Here is a 12240-nt window from a genome sequence, read left to right as displayed (position 1 = left end):
GAATAGTCGCTGATGATGTCATTAATTAACAAATAACCCTGAACCTTGAGCTGAGACGCGAACACGAGTTTTCTTGTGCACAGGACAGCTATGGCATATGTCCCAGCGCTGCCCATAAGGTTATTGCTCCTACTACAACAGCTTTTGTATCAGTTCTTTTGTCTTTGGGTCGTTATATTTCTCACAGATTTCTGCTTGTTCTGAATCAGATACAGATAAAGTAGCACAATAAAGATTACATGTATAGGAATGCATTAGTGAAAGTGCGATTTGCGTGTGAATTAATTCTACTTGCTGCGTCTCTACTAATAAGCTGCGAGTTTTAGTTACTAAGAAATATGTTATAACTTTTCAGTTTCTAAGCTATTTTAGTGATAAATCACAGAACAGTGTTGATACATTTCTGCGCTACTGAATGGTTTTGTGTAAGGCGCGTGCGCGCGATCTCCGCCTGTACAATAAGCGTGCATTCTCCTGATCAATTTTGAGCTTCCAGATGGTATAATCAAACATGTCTTGTGGAGAGCTCTCTGAGTATGTATTTATTTGTCATTTTTAACTGTTGGAAACAGAGCCTGCATGTCAGGAAATGGCTTATCCTGTCGCGCCCTCTATAGGCCAGCGACTAGTCGACGTCAAGCTTAAAGCGTCATGGCAGAGCATTAAAGTCGACTAGTCGGTGCAACCCCTACTCTGAAGGGGTTTATTCTGCGTTAACAACCGGCTGGATGTACATTATCCCGCTTAATACACAGCTACTTGTCTCAAGTAATTTGGACACCAAATATTGTCTTGAGGTTAAATATTTTATTAGCTCTAATGCAAAGCTCCCACAAAGAAAAACAGTTCCAAACTTCAAACTACCATATATGTTGAAATGAATGCTGAAGTCTTCAATTGTCAGTCACAAGATGGCGCCAGACAGTCAACAACAGAGGAGTGACACGTTAAGCATAAGTAGTACCGGTCAAGATAACTCGTAGTACCCAGATGAGCTGTTGTGTTATTCACTTTTGCAGTTGTTATCTGGGAATAACATACAGCTGGAATGCGCGATTGACCAATCAGAATCAAGTATTCCACAGAGCCGTGTAATAAAAGAGAATTTGATTTGAACTTTGAGCATTGTAACTTTGCAGATGTTGTTTATGCTCAAACAGCAACATTACACACTAACTAAAGTTAAAAAAGTGAAATCATAATCAACCACCCCTTAACTACTTTAGTTCTCTTTCAAACATAACTCAGTATCTCACATATGGGAACGCCCCCAGGCGTGATAGACTATGGAAGCACCAATTACACCACGTCTGTCCGAAGGATGGACCAATCACAGCTCATACAAGGAGCCCACCCTCTCCCTATATATATTGCTGTGATCCCCGGAAACGGCATTCTTGTTCTCTTCCCCGTGAAGACTTTCCTTTAGCACCTGTCCTGCTTCAGTTCACAAACGTACCGTCAAGGTAGACGTTGCCGAACGCAGTGCAGACTAAATCTGTTGTGGATTTCTACTCGTTACTGAGTCATTTTCTTATTGTAGCTAACGCGTTAAGGCGAGCTAAACTTCATTTACTCACCATGTCGAAGGTGTCCAAGACCGCAGCGGAGAAAGAGGCCTCTTCGCGCTCGTGTCCGGCAGCATGCGGTTTCATTATCTCAGGCAGGGATTCGCATCTGATGTGCATCGCATGCATGGGTGTCAAGCACGCTCAGGCTGCACTGGCGGATGCGGAGAGTTGCGCGCACTGTCGTGTAATGCCGGCCAGGGTCTTAGAGAGAAGGCTTCGTGTGGCCGCTTCTTCTAAAGAGGATCCGGTTCTCTCTTCCGTCCCTCCTTCTACAAAGGTGATCCCGTCCTCTTCCACGCAGAATCCTTCCTCTTGGGGGGAGGTTATGGACGTAGATTCACCTATGCCGCTTTTCGATCAGCTACTCGCGGAAGGCGACGAAGGGGAGGGAGACGAGGAGGAGGATGAGATGTTAGCTCGCCTCCTCCGTGATGAGCCGGATGATGAGGAAGATGATGCAATCCTGTCTGCGGCGCAAGCGTCCAGGCCAGTGAGCGCGCTAAGCGGCGACATGGCGTCAACGGTCGTAGACTGCGACCTAGTGGAAGTTTGCAAACGTGCAGCGATCAAGCTTGGCATCGACTGGCCCGTAACTCCTGGGGATCCAGGAGTTAAGCGGGATATCTATGACGGGAAAAGGCTCCCTGCTCGCCTTCCACCGGCGAAACAACTTCTTCCCGCGTTGCCAGCGTGTGTAGCGGAGATGAAGCGATCGTGGGACAAGCCCTTTTCTCACCGGGTGCCCGTCAAGGGTTACTCGTCACTCGATGTGAGTGAAATGGAAGGGCTAGGGCTTTCTAACCCCCCCACGGTCGAGCAGTCAGTGGCCCACCACATGCATCCAAACAGGCGGACCACTCTCTCATCTGCCAGTCCCTCCCTCCCAGGAAAAATGGAACGCTTCACCGCTTCCATGTACCAAAAAATATATAAATCCTCTGGACTGGCAGTGCGGGCACTTAATGTCACTTCATTGTTGACAGCCTATCAAGCCGAGTTGTTGGAGGAGCTGGGCACTCAACTGGACGCCGGAAATCCAAACCCGGCTGTCTGGGAGGAGATCTGCAACATAACGGATCTCAATTTGCGCACCTCACGTGGCGCGGTGCAAAGCTGCGGCCGTACAATGGCTCTTGCCATCGCAGGCGAGAGATCGCTATGGCTAAATCTCTCGAGCATCGGAGACAAAGAGAAGTTAGATTTTCTCGATGCTCCAATGGATGCTAGTGGGTTGTTTGGCACGGCCGTTGCAGCGATGAGACAGCGGTGCGACCTTCAGTAGAAGGAGGGTGAGGCATTCGACATATGCCTGCCACGCAAGAGAGCACCGCGTCCTCCTGTTCCCCCGCGTCCTGCTCCTCCGGCGCAGAGTTTTTGAATGCATCCAGGCCCGCGAAACCCCAGAGCACGGAGCAGGCGGCTCATCCCCCCGCTGCTTCAAACGCTAAACCGTGGGCAAAGCAGTCATTCGCGGCGACAGCCGCAAAGTCAAAGTCTGCTATCCCATCCTACAAAAAGAGGAGGGATACCTAGGACGCAATTTCTGCATGGGAGGGACGGACAGCACCTAGGGTTCTCTGTGATGTCCCCTCCCGAGTCCGTCATATCTGTTCCCCCACCCGCGAAGAAGCGGAGGATGTGGAGTTTGGACGAGAAAATGGTTCCAAGTTGTGGTCAGGCCAGTTCAGCTTCCCCTCGACACACAAGGTTCCATCGAGTGCAAAACACTCAACCACCAGTAGGTGGTCTGTTGGGTACAAGCACAAGTTCTCAAGTGCATTGTCACAAAGCACTTCAGCCCCTGGGTTTAAAAATAATAAAAAATTCTCTGTCGCATCCAGGCTCACTGCCGAGGGCGCAGAAAAACAAAAACAAAATAACAGCAATGAACCCAGAAATAAAGCGGTCTCTGAGCTTCACAGAGCCTGGCCGTTTTTCTCTCGGTCCACTAGATGGCGCCTTAACCCCATCTATGGATTCGGTTCAGCTGAACCCGTTGGCTCTTTGCCAAGAGGCTTGGAGACAGTGTTCTGCGCACCCGTGGGTCCTCACGACGGTAACCAAAGGTTACAGGCTTCAGTTTGCTGTAAAACCACCCCCGTTCAACGGGGTCATAGCATCTGTAGCAAATGGGGATTCAGCGCGTGTGTTGGAAGAGGAAATATCCTCCCTCTTAGAGAAAAGAGCTATAAGACGGGTTCCAGAGGGGGAAACTCAAAAAGGCTTTTACTCCCGTTATTTTCTAATTCCAAAGAAAGACGGGGGTTTGCGCCCGATAATGGACCTACGTGTTCTAAACAAACACTTGAGGAAGTACAAATTCAGGATGCTCACTGTCACAACTCTCATGCGCGCTATCCGCAGGGACGATTGGCTCACCGCGGTAGATCTCAAGGATGCTTACTTTCATATAAGCATCTATCCTGCGCACAGGAAATATCTCAGGTTTTCCTTTCGGAGCGAAGCGTACGAATTTGTTACCCTTCCATTTGGGTTAAGTCTTGCCCCACGAGTGTTCAGCAGGTGCATAGAGACAGCGTTAAAATCCGTTGAGACACAAGGGGCTCAGAATATCGGCTTATCTGGACGATTATCTGATATGCGCTCACTCGCGGGAGCGCGCGGAGCGGGACACAGAGATGCTCACATCTCATCTATCGAATCTGGGATTCAGAATCAACGAGGCCAAAAGCCAGCTGATTCCATCCCAGGAGATAGAATACTTGGGCTTACGAATAGACTCTGTGGCTTACCGCGCCATGCTCTCGGAAAGGAGGATCATGACGTTTTATCAGTGCCTTGCCCAGTTTCGCAAGGGAAACCTGGTATCGTTCAGGACCTGTCTCTGCCTTTTGGGAATGATGGCTTTGTCGCTATCCGTGGTACCGCTAGGCTTGTTAAAAATGAGAGACTTCCAGCGATGGGTGGCAGCGAAGCGTTTGTGTCCTCATCGGCACCTTGCGCGCCGAGTGGGAATACACTTGGATTGCGTGATGGCTCTTCATCAGTGGAGAGATCCCTGTTTATTCCAGACAGGGGTTTCCTTGGGGAGCGTGTTGCTGAGAAAAGTAGTGACAACGGATGCATCCCTGTTGGGCTGGGGAGCTGTTTTCCAGGGCAGGTCGGTAAACGGCCGCTGGACGCCCCGGCTTCGCAAGCTTCACATAAATATGTTGGAGTTGATGGCAGTCTTTCTGGCCCTGAAACATTTTCTCCCATTCTTGGAAGGGTTTCATGTTCTGGTCAGGACAGACAACACGACGGTGGTGGCCTATATCAATCGCCAAGGGGGAACGCGTTTGTTGCAATTGCACAATCTAGCGCGCAAATTGATTGTCTGGGGCGCGGCGCACTTAAGCTCGCTGCGCGCCACGCACGTACCAGGAGTCCTGAATGTGGGGGCGGATCTGCTTTCAAGGGGAAACCCGTTGTACGGAGAATGGGTGCTTCACCCGCAGGTGATGGATCAGATCTGGGAGATGTACGGCAAGGCCGCCGTAGATATCTTCGCCTCGCAGGCAAACACAAAGTGTCCGCTGTATTTCTCTCTCAGGGACGAAAATGCGCCTTTGGGTGTGGATGCGCTGGCACACCCATGGCCGAACGTGTTGCTATACGCCTTCCCACCGCTGAGTCTGATTTCTCCCACCCTAGAAAGAGTAAGAGAAAACGGATTATCTCTCCTTTTGATAGCGCCCCGTTGGTCGGGGAGGCTGTGGCTGTCAGAGATTGTCCAGCTCCTCCAGGGCGAGCCTTGGCCGCTCCCGCTGCGCCGGGACCTGCTGTCACTGGCAGAGGGGCAGATATTTCACCCTTACCCAGAACGAGTCAATCTTTGGGTCTGGCCCGTGAAGGGTTAAATTTAAACGCACTCGGGCTTCCGCAGGAGGTTATAAACACTATCCAGAGCGCAAGAGCTCCATCAACGCGCTCACTGTACGACCTTAAATGGCGTGTGTTCGAGGAATGGTGTACGCGCAAAGGAGTTATTCCTTTTCAGTGCGCGGTGAGTGATGTGCTTTGCTTTTTACAAAATTTAATGAACAATGGGAGAGCGTTTTCTACAATTAAAGTTTACCTGGCAGCTATTTCAGCTTGTCATGTAGGCTTCGATGGAGCTTCAGTGGGACGGCACCCTCTAATATGCCGTTTTATGAAGGGAGTGAAGCGTCTGAGACCAGTATCTAAACGCCTGGTCCCATCATGGGATTTGTCCATGGTTCTAAATGCTTTAACTCTGGCTCCATTTGAACCTCTGGAGAGTGTGGATATTAAGCTCCTATCTCTAAAAACAATTTTACTACTTGCTTTAGTCTCAGCTAAACGAGTGGGTGAATTGCATGCCTTGTCAGTTCATCGAACATGTTTGAATTTTAGTCCGGATGACAGCAAGGTTACGCTGCTGCCTAACCCGGCCTTCGTTCCCAAAGTCAGCGATTCAGCTTATAACTGCTCTGCTTTGGAGTTACGTGCCTTTTACCCCCCTCCTTTTTCTTCGGAGAACGAGCGGAAATTGCACACCTTGTGTCCTGTACGAGCATTACGCTATTATGTTAACAGGACACGATCGTTCAGGAAGAATGATCAGTTATTCGTTTCATGGGCCACTCAATGTAAGGGTAAACCGATCTCCTCACAGCGCCTTTCCCACTGGATGGTGGAGGCGATTGAATTGGCCTATACGTCTATGGGCTATAATTCCCCAGCGGGCTTAAAGGCTCATTCTACAAGAGGTATGGCTACTTCTTGGGCTTTGTTCAAGGGGATTTCGGTAGGAGATATTTGTGCAGCGGCAAGCTGGGCTTCCCCTCATACATTTATCATATTTTACCGTCTGGATGTCACTGCGCCTTCAATGGCTCATGCAGTTCTTAATGTGGCTCATTGAAGAATTGAAAGGTTATCTTTCGTTCTTGCCGGGTCTGTTCGGCGGCTTCGGAAAGCATGCGTTTCGGGAGTTGGCTATATCATTCCCATATGTGAGATACCGAGCTATGTTTGAAAGAGAACGTTAGGTTACTTACGTAACCCCGGTTCTCTGAGAACAGAGCGAGGTATCTCACCAAGCTTCCCTACTCGCATTACACGGGGGAAGAGCATGTTTAGAACAGCCTGGTCTCATTGCGAAAATGTACCTCTGGCAACGTTTTTGCAAACCCCAAAATACGTACCAATATGTACATATCACTGCAGTTTCAAAGTGATATGTCCACTGGGTGCCGCCAAAAGCTTCGTTTTTTTTCCCGGAACAGATGAGCGTCAATCTGACGTTTTGTGACATTGTTTTTTTAACGTACACCTACACTAAACCCTAAACCTAACCGATAGTGTTAACAAAAGCAAATATGACAAAAATACAATAGTAACCATGTCTTGTTAGCTTGTGTGAACTCATCTTTGAGCTCTTTTATCATGACTTGTCTTTCACGGGATTCGTACCTGAGCTTTCATTATTTCAAGTACAAATCTGTACCAGCTGAGCTACTGAGCAAACTTATTATATAAAAAAAGCCGAGCATATGGAGCAGATAAAGTGACGCAAACTCCAAAATTTATTCATTTACATGGAAAAAAAAAATCGATAAAAAGTGCTTGCTGTTTTACTGCCTCTAGTGTTCATTTCACTTTGAAACTGCAGAGATATGTACTTATTGGTACGTATTTTGGCGGTTTGCAAAAACGTTGCCAGAGGTACATTTTCATAATGAGACCAGGTTGGTTTAGAATGCCGTTTTCGGGGATCACAGCAATATATATAGGGAGAGGGTGGGCTCCTTGTATGAGCTGTGATTGGTCCATCCTTCGGACAGACGTGGTGTAATTGGTGCTTCCATAGTCTATCACGCCTGGGGGCGTTCCCATATGTGAGATACCTCGCTCTGTTCTCAGAGAACCGGGGTTACGTAAGTAACCTAACGTTATCATGAACTAAGAACAATATTTCTACAGCATTTATTAATTTATTAATCTTAGTTCATGTTAATTTCAACATTTACTAATACATTATTAAAAGCAAGAGTTGTATTTGTTGACATTAGTTAATGCACTGTGAACTAATATGAACAACAATGAATAAATACTGTAACATTACTGTAGTATATACTGTATTGCTCATTGTTAGTTTGTTAGTTAATACATTAACTAATGTTAACAAATGAGACCTTATTGTAAAGTGTTACCAAATTATTGTAAAATGAATGCGTTACTATATTGCGTTATTCCCTAAAAAACTTATATAAAGCAACTTATTGCGTTACTTTTTATCACCTGGGCTGGGTTTGCTTGTTTTGTAATAAATAAAAAAAAATTATATTTCTGTTTTTGGCAAATTTAGGCCTTTCACATCAAAAGTCTCGGTGAGTTGTGCACGGGCAAAATGGAAAAGTCAGATTTGCCATTGTTATCCTATACTACAACTGGTAATAGGATAGCAGTGGTATAATGGTATAAAAACGAATCATACGTCATCTCTGGGAAATATTTCTTCTGCCTGAAGCACAATTTTGAGAGTATTCCCTTACTGATATCACAAATGCCTATTATAACTGCCATCTATTGATGTAACCGCGAGAAGACTGTATTTGCCTCTACTAGAATATTCTGCATTCATGGGAATTGAGACCGAAACCCTCCAGGACTTGAGTAATAAAGGAAAAACTCCCACATACACCACAAGAACCGTTTGTGTGTTTGTGTGTCTTTTTTGTGTCAAAGGAGCATTCAGCAGCGTGATGTAAAAACAGCACAGATATATTCAGAGCAGACACACTAGATGTGATGGCACATTTTGCTTTCTCTCCCGAATCTGTCATTCGTGGGTGTTGCTTACAAGAGGAAGTTGTTAAGAGAGATAAACAACATGTCAGCAAGTCACACTTTTCATGTCCAGAAGCCATATCCTTTTCACATTGTCATACAACATTTTAGTAAATGTTGTTTGACCTTTCGTGTCCAGACTAGTGCCACAAGTCTATCTATCTGTCTGTCTATCTATCTATCTATCTATCTATCTATCTATCTATCTATCTATCTATCTATCTATCTATCTATCTATCTATCTATCTATCTATCTATCTATCTATCTATCTATCTATCTATCTATCTATCTATCTATCTATCTATCTATCTATCTATCTATCTATCTATCTGTCTGTCTGTCTGTCTGTCTGTCTGTCTGTCTGTCTGTCTGTCTGTCTGTCTGTCTGTCTGTCTGTCTGTCTGTCTGTCTGTCTGTCTGTCTGTCTGTCTGTCTGTCTGTCTGTCTGTCTGCACACACACACACACACACACACACACGTTGTTTTTGTGAAATGTGAGGACATTCCATAGGCGTAATGGTTTTTATACTCTACAAACCGTATTTTCTATCCCCTTACACTGCCCCTGCCCCTAAACCTACCCATCACAGGAGACTGTGCAGTTCACTTTCTGTGAAAACAAAAACTTGTTCTGTGTGATTTATAAGCATTTTGAAAAGTGAGGACATGTGGAACGTCCTCATATTTCACCCTCTTTTTGTAATACCTATGTCATACCCATGTCATTATACACATTTGTGTCCTGATATTTCACAAAAACATGCCCACACACACACACACACACACCTCTCACACACACATATCTTTCGAACTTTCTACTCTTCAAAGAATCATGAAAAAAATATCATGGTTTCCACAAAAATTAAGCAGCACACCTGTTTTGTGATAATACACTGATGATAATAATAATAAGAAATGTTTCTTGAGCAACAAATCTTCATATTAGAATGATTTCTGAAGGATCATGTGACACTGAAGACTGGAGTAATGATGCTGAAAATACAGCTTTGATTACAGGAATAAATTACATTTTAAAATATATTCAAATAGAAAACAGTTATTTTAAACAGTAGTAATATTTCACAATATTACTGTTTTTACTTTGTTTATGCAGCCTTGGTGAGCATAAGAGACTTATGAAAAAAAAAAAAAAAACTAACTGACCCCAAACGTGCGATCAGTAGTAGCATATATACACTATATTGCCAAAAGTACTGGGACACCCCTCCAAATCATCATGTTTTTCAGGTTTTGGGCTTGGCCCGTTAGTTCCAGTGAAAGGAACTCCAAGACATTTTGGACAATTTCATGCTCCCAATTTTGTGGGAACAGTTTGGGGATGGCCCCTTCCTGATTGTCCTGGTGGACCAACTCCATATTAAACCCTACAGATTAACAATGGGATGTCATTGAAGTTCAACTTTAGTCAATATAATGAATTTGAATTAGGGCTGTCAAAAGATTAATCACGATTAATCGCATCCAAAATAAAAGTTTGTGTTCACATAATATATGTGTGTGTACTCTGTTAATTATTATTTATATATAAAAACACACACAAGCATGTATATATTTAAGCAAAAAATATTATTTTTATATACAAAACATTTATATTTAAATATATTATAGATTATATAAATGTATATACAGTATATACATGCAAATATTTCTTAAATATATACATGAATGTGTGTCTATTTATATATAAATAATAATTAACAGAGTACACACACATATATTATGTAAACACAAACTTTTATTTTGGATGCGATTAATCGCGATTAATCTTTTGACAGCCCTAATTTGAATATATGGCCATCAATAGAGAATGATGCTTTTCTTTGCCAGTATAATGCTAACCTGGCAATCCTTGCTGCTTGGTTCGAGGCTATTTTATATGTTTTGCAGACAGTTTGTCTCTACTTTGATGCGCAATCTTTGCAGCAAGCCTTTAAAAAGCGCCAACCTACTTTTTTGCTGAGTGTTGCTGAGTTTCTCATATTCACAGATCTGTCTTTGTACTTACAGGTGACCCTTGGAACAGCTGTGTGGATCTCAAATCACTGAAAGGGAGAGTTTTGCTGTGTTGTGTTTTGTAATGCCAGGTGAGGACATTAATAAAGCCGACGTTACTGACTGTGAAGCACAAACTGCTAACACTGCGGGCAGAAAATACTTTATTGAACACTTGAAACGCTTCATAGATAGAATGTGTCCAAAAGCCTTTCTCGGATTTTCGCGGATAGCACAAGGCGATTTGGAAAAATCTCTTGTCCCATTTTTACCTCAGAACGTGTTTATTGTGTGCTTATTGTGTAAAGGTTTTAGCATGAGATGTTTACAGTGGTGCAACTTTGGACATGCACAGATTGACAGAGTAAAACCCCAATGAAATGATAAAAAAAATCGGATCCTGACTGACACTGAAGAAAATCTCTCCCCACCTTTACCCGTACAGCAAATTCACTGCTTTATCATCCTTGACTGTGTCATAATACACAATTTTATTTTAGATCGTAAGCTCAAAGAATGAATTAGACACTATTTTGAGCCAGTTGTGTATTTGATAGCTTTGTGCATCTTATATATCTAATATTTATTTAAACAATTCAAACTAGATGTTATTCATTTTATTTGTATTTTCATATAATGTATTTATTTAATGATTAATCTCCTTGGCCAAAGACATGTTGGTGCTTTTATAAAGAAAAGAACAAGAAGATTGAATATCAATACAGCATCCAGAATGCACCACATTAAAGAATAATGTACAGTTCAACATTGTAAATAGAGGAATCTGGAGTTTTAATGGATGTAAGTATTATTTTGTGTGTTATTTTGTGTAAAAGGGCGGTTATTTTGTGTTTGACTGACAACTTGCATGGGAAACTCTATCTGAAAAGTCTTATTGTGTTACACGTGTAACATGACTGCTGTGTGTTTTGCCCCAATCACATTAAAGAAATGTCAGTTTACGTCTCTATTTTTTACATCAGTGCTTTTGGATGTTCATTATGCTCTACATTGCTTAGGTACACTGTGTCTATATCAAGAAGTCATATTTGAAGCAGTATTGATGTTGAATGGTACAATCCATACCAGAAAGAGCAAAACAATCAATTGTAATTAAAGGGAATGCTGATGTCAAAAAGTCACAAGAATTCCTTCATGAAATAACAACAGTGGTTCGCTTAGTTCAGTGTTTCTGTTCTCAAAAATTGTTCAATAAAGCCCTAAAGCAAGATGTTTGATACATAGAAAATAATATGACCGTTGTGTGTTCTTTCCACGCACGACTGAGAACCAAATAAATGTTTTAATATTGTTTTCTTTGCTCATATCATTGTTTTAAGGATCTATAATGTGTTTTTCTGTGTATTTCAGTGCATGCAACATCCACATTTGCACACTTTCTATAAATTATACTTTGACGTTATGTCATTATCTACTCACCACCCTTATGCTATTTCAAACCAATATGCTGTTTTTTTTTTTCATGGAAGACAACAGGATAATCTTAATGCAATCCAGTTCACAAACCATGCAGTCTGAATGATTCGTTCAGGAATCAGATTCACTCACTAACTCAATGACAGCTCACAATGAATTATAACTTATTGTATCCTTATTTTCCCATTGCATGGAAAAGAGTGACTTATTATTTGGGTGAACGGTTCCTTTAACGATAACAAGATATGTTCTAAGAAAGCTTTGCTAATGTTCATATTAAAGGGATAGTCATCATTTGTTCCAAACCTGTATGAGTTTCTTTGTTCTGCTGAACACAAAGGAAGATATTTTGAAGAATGTTTGTAACCAAGCAGAGAGAGCAACCATTGACTACCATAGTA

The 12240-nt window shown here is 43.0% G+C and overlaps 1 protein-coding gene across 1 annotated transcript in view; it reads left to right on the top strand.

The window, feature by feature from the left end:
- The window catches only part of grm6a (glutamate receptor, metabotropic 6a), a 177071-nt gene extending 165424 nt beyond the window's left edge, over nucleotides 1-11647 (top strand). Inside the window, exon 12 of the mRNA XM_079827992.1 lies at nucleotides 10418-11647. The gene's annotated coding sequence lies outside the window, so the exon portion shown is untranslated. The remainder of the gene's footprint in view (nucleotides 1-10417) is intronic.
- The last annotated feature ends 593 nt before the right edge of the window (nucleotides 11648-12240 follow it).

This window comes from Gobio gobio (assembly GCF_949357685.1).
Source record: "Gobio gobio genome assembly, chromosome: 10".
In the NCBI taxonomy this organism is placed as follows: Eukaryota; Metazoa; Chordata; class Actinopteri; order Cypriniformes; family Gobionidae; genus Gobio; species Gobio gobio.
The sequence above is the reverse complement of the archived record's forward strand: the minus strand, read 5'-3'. Positions and strand labels throughout refer to the sequence as shown.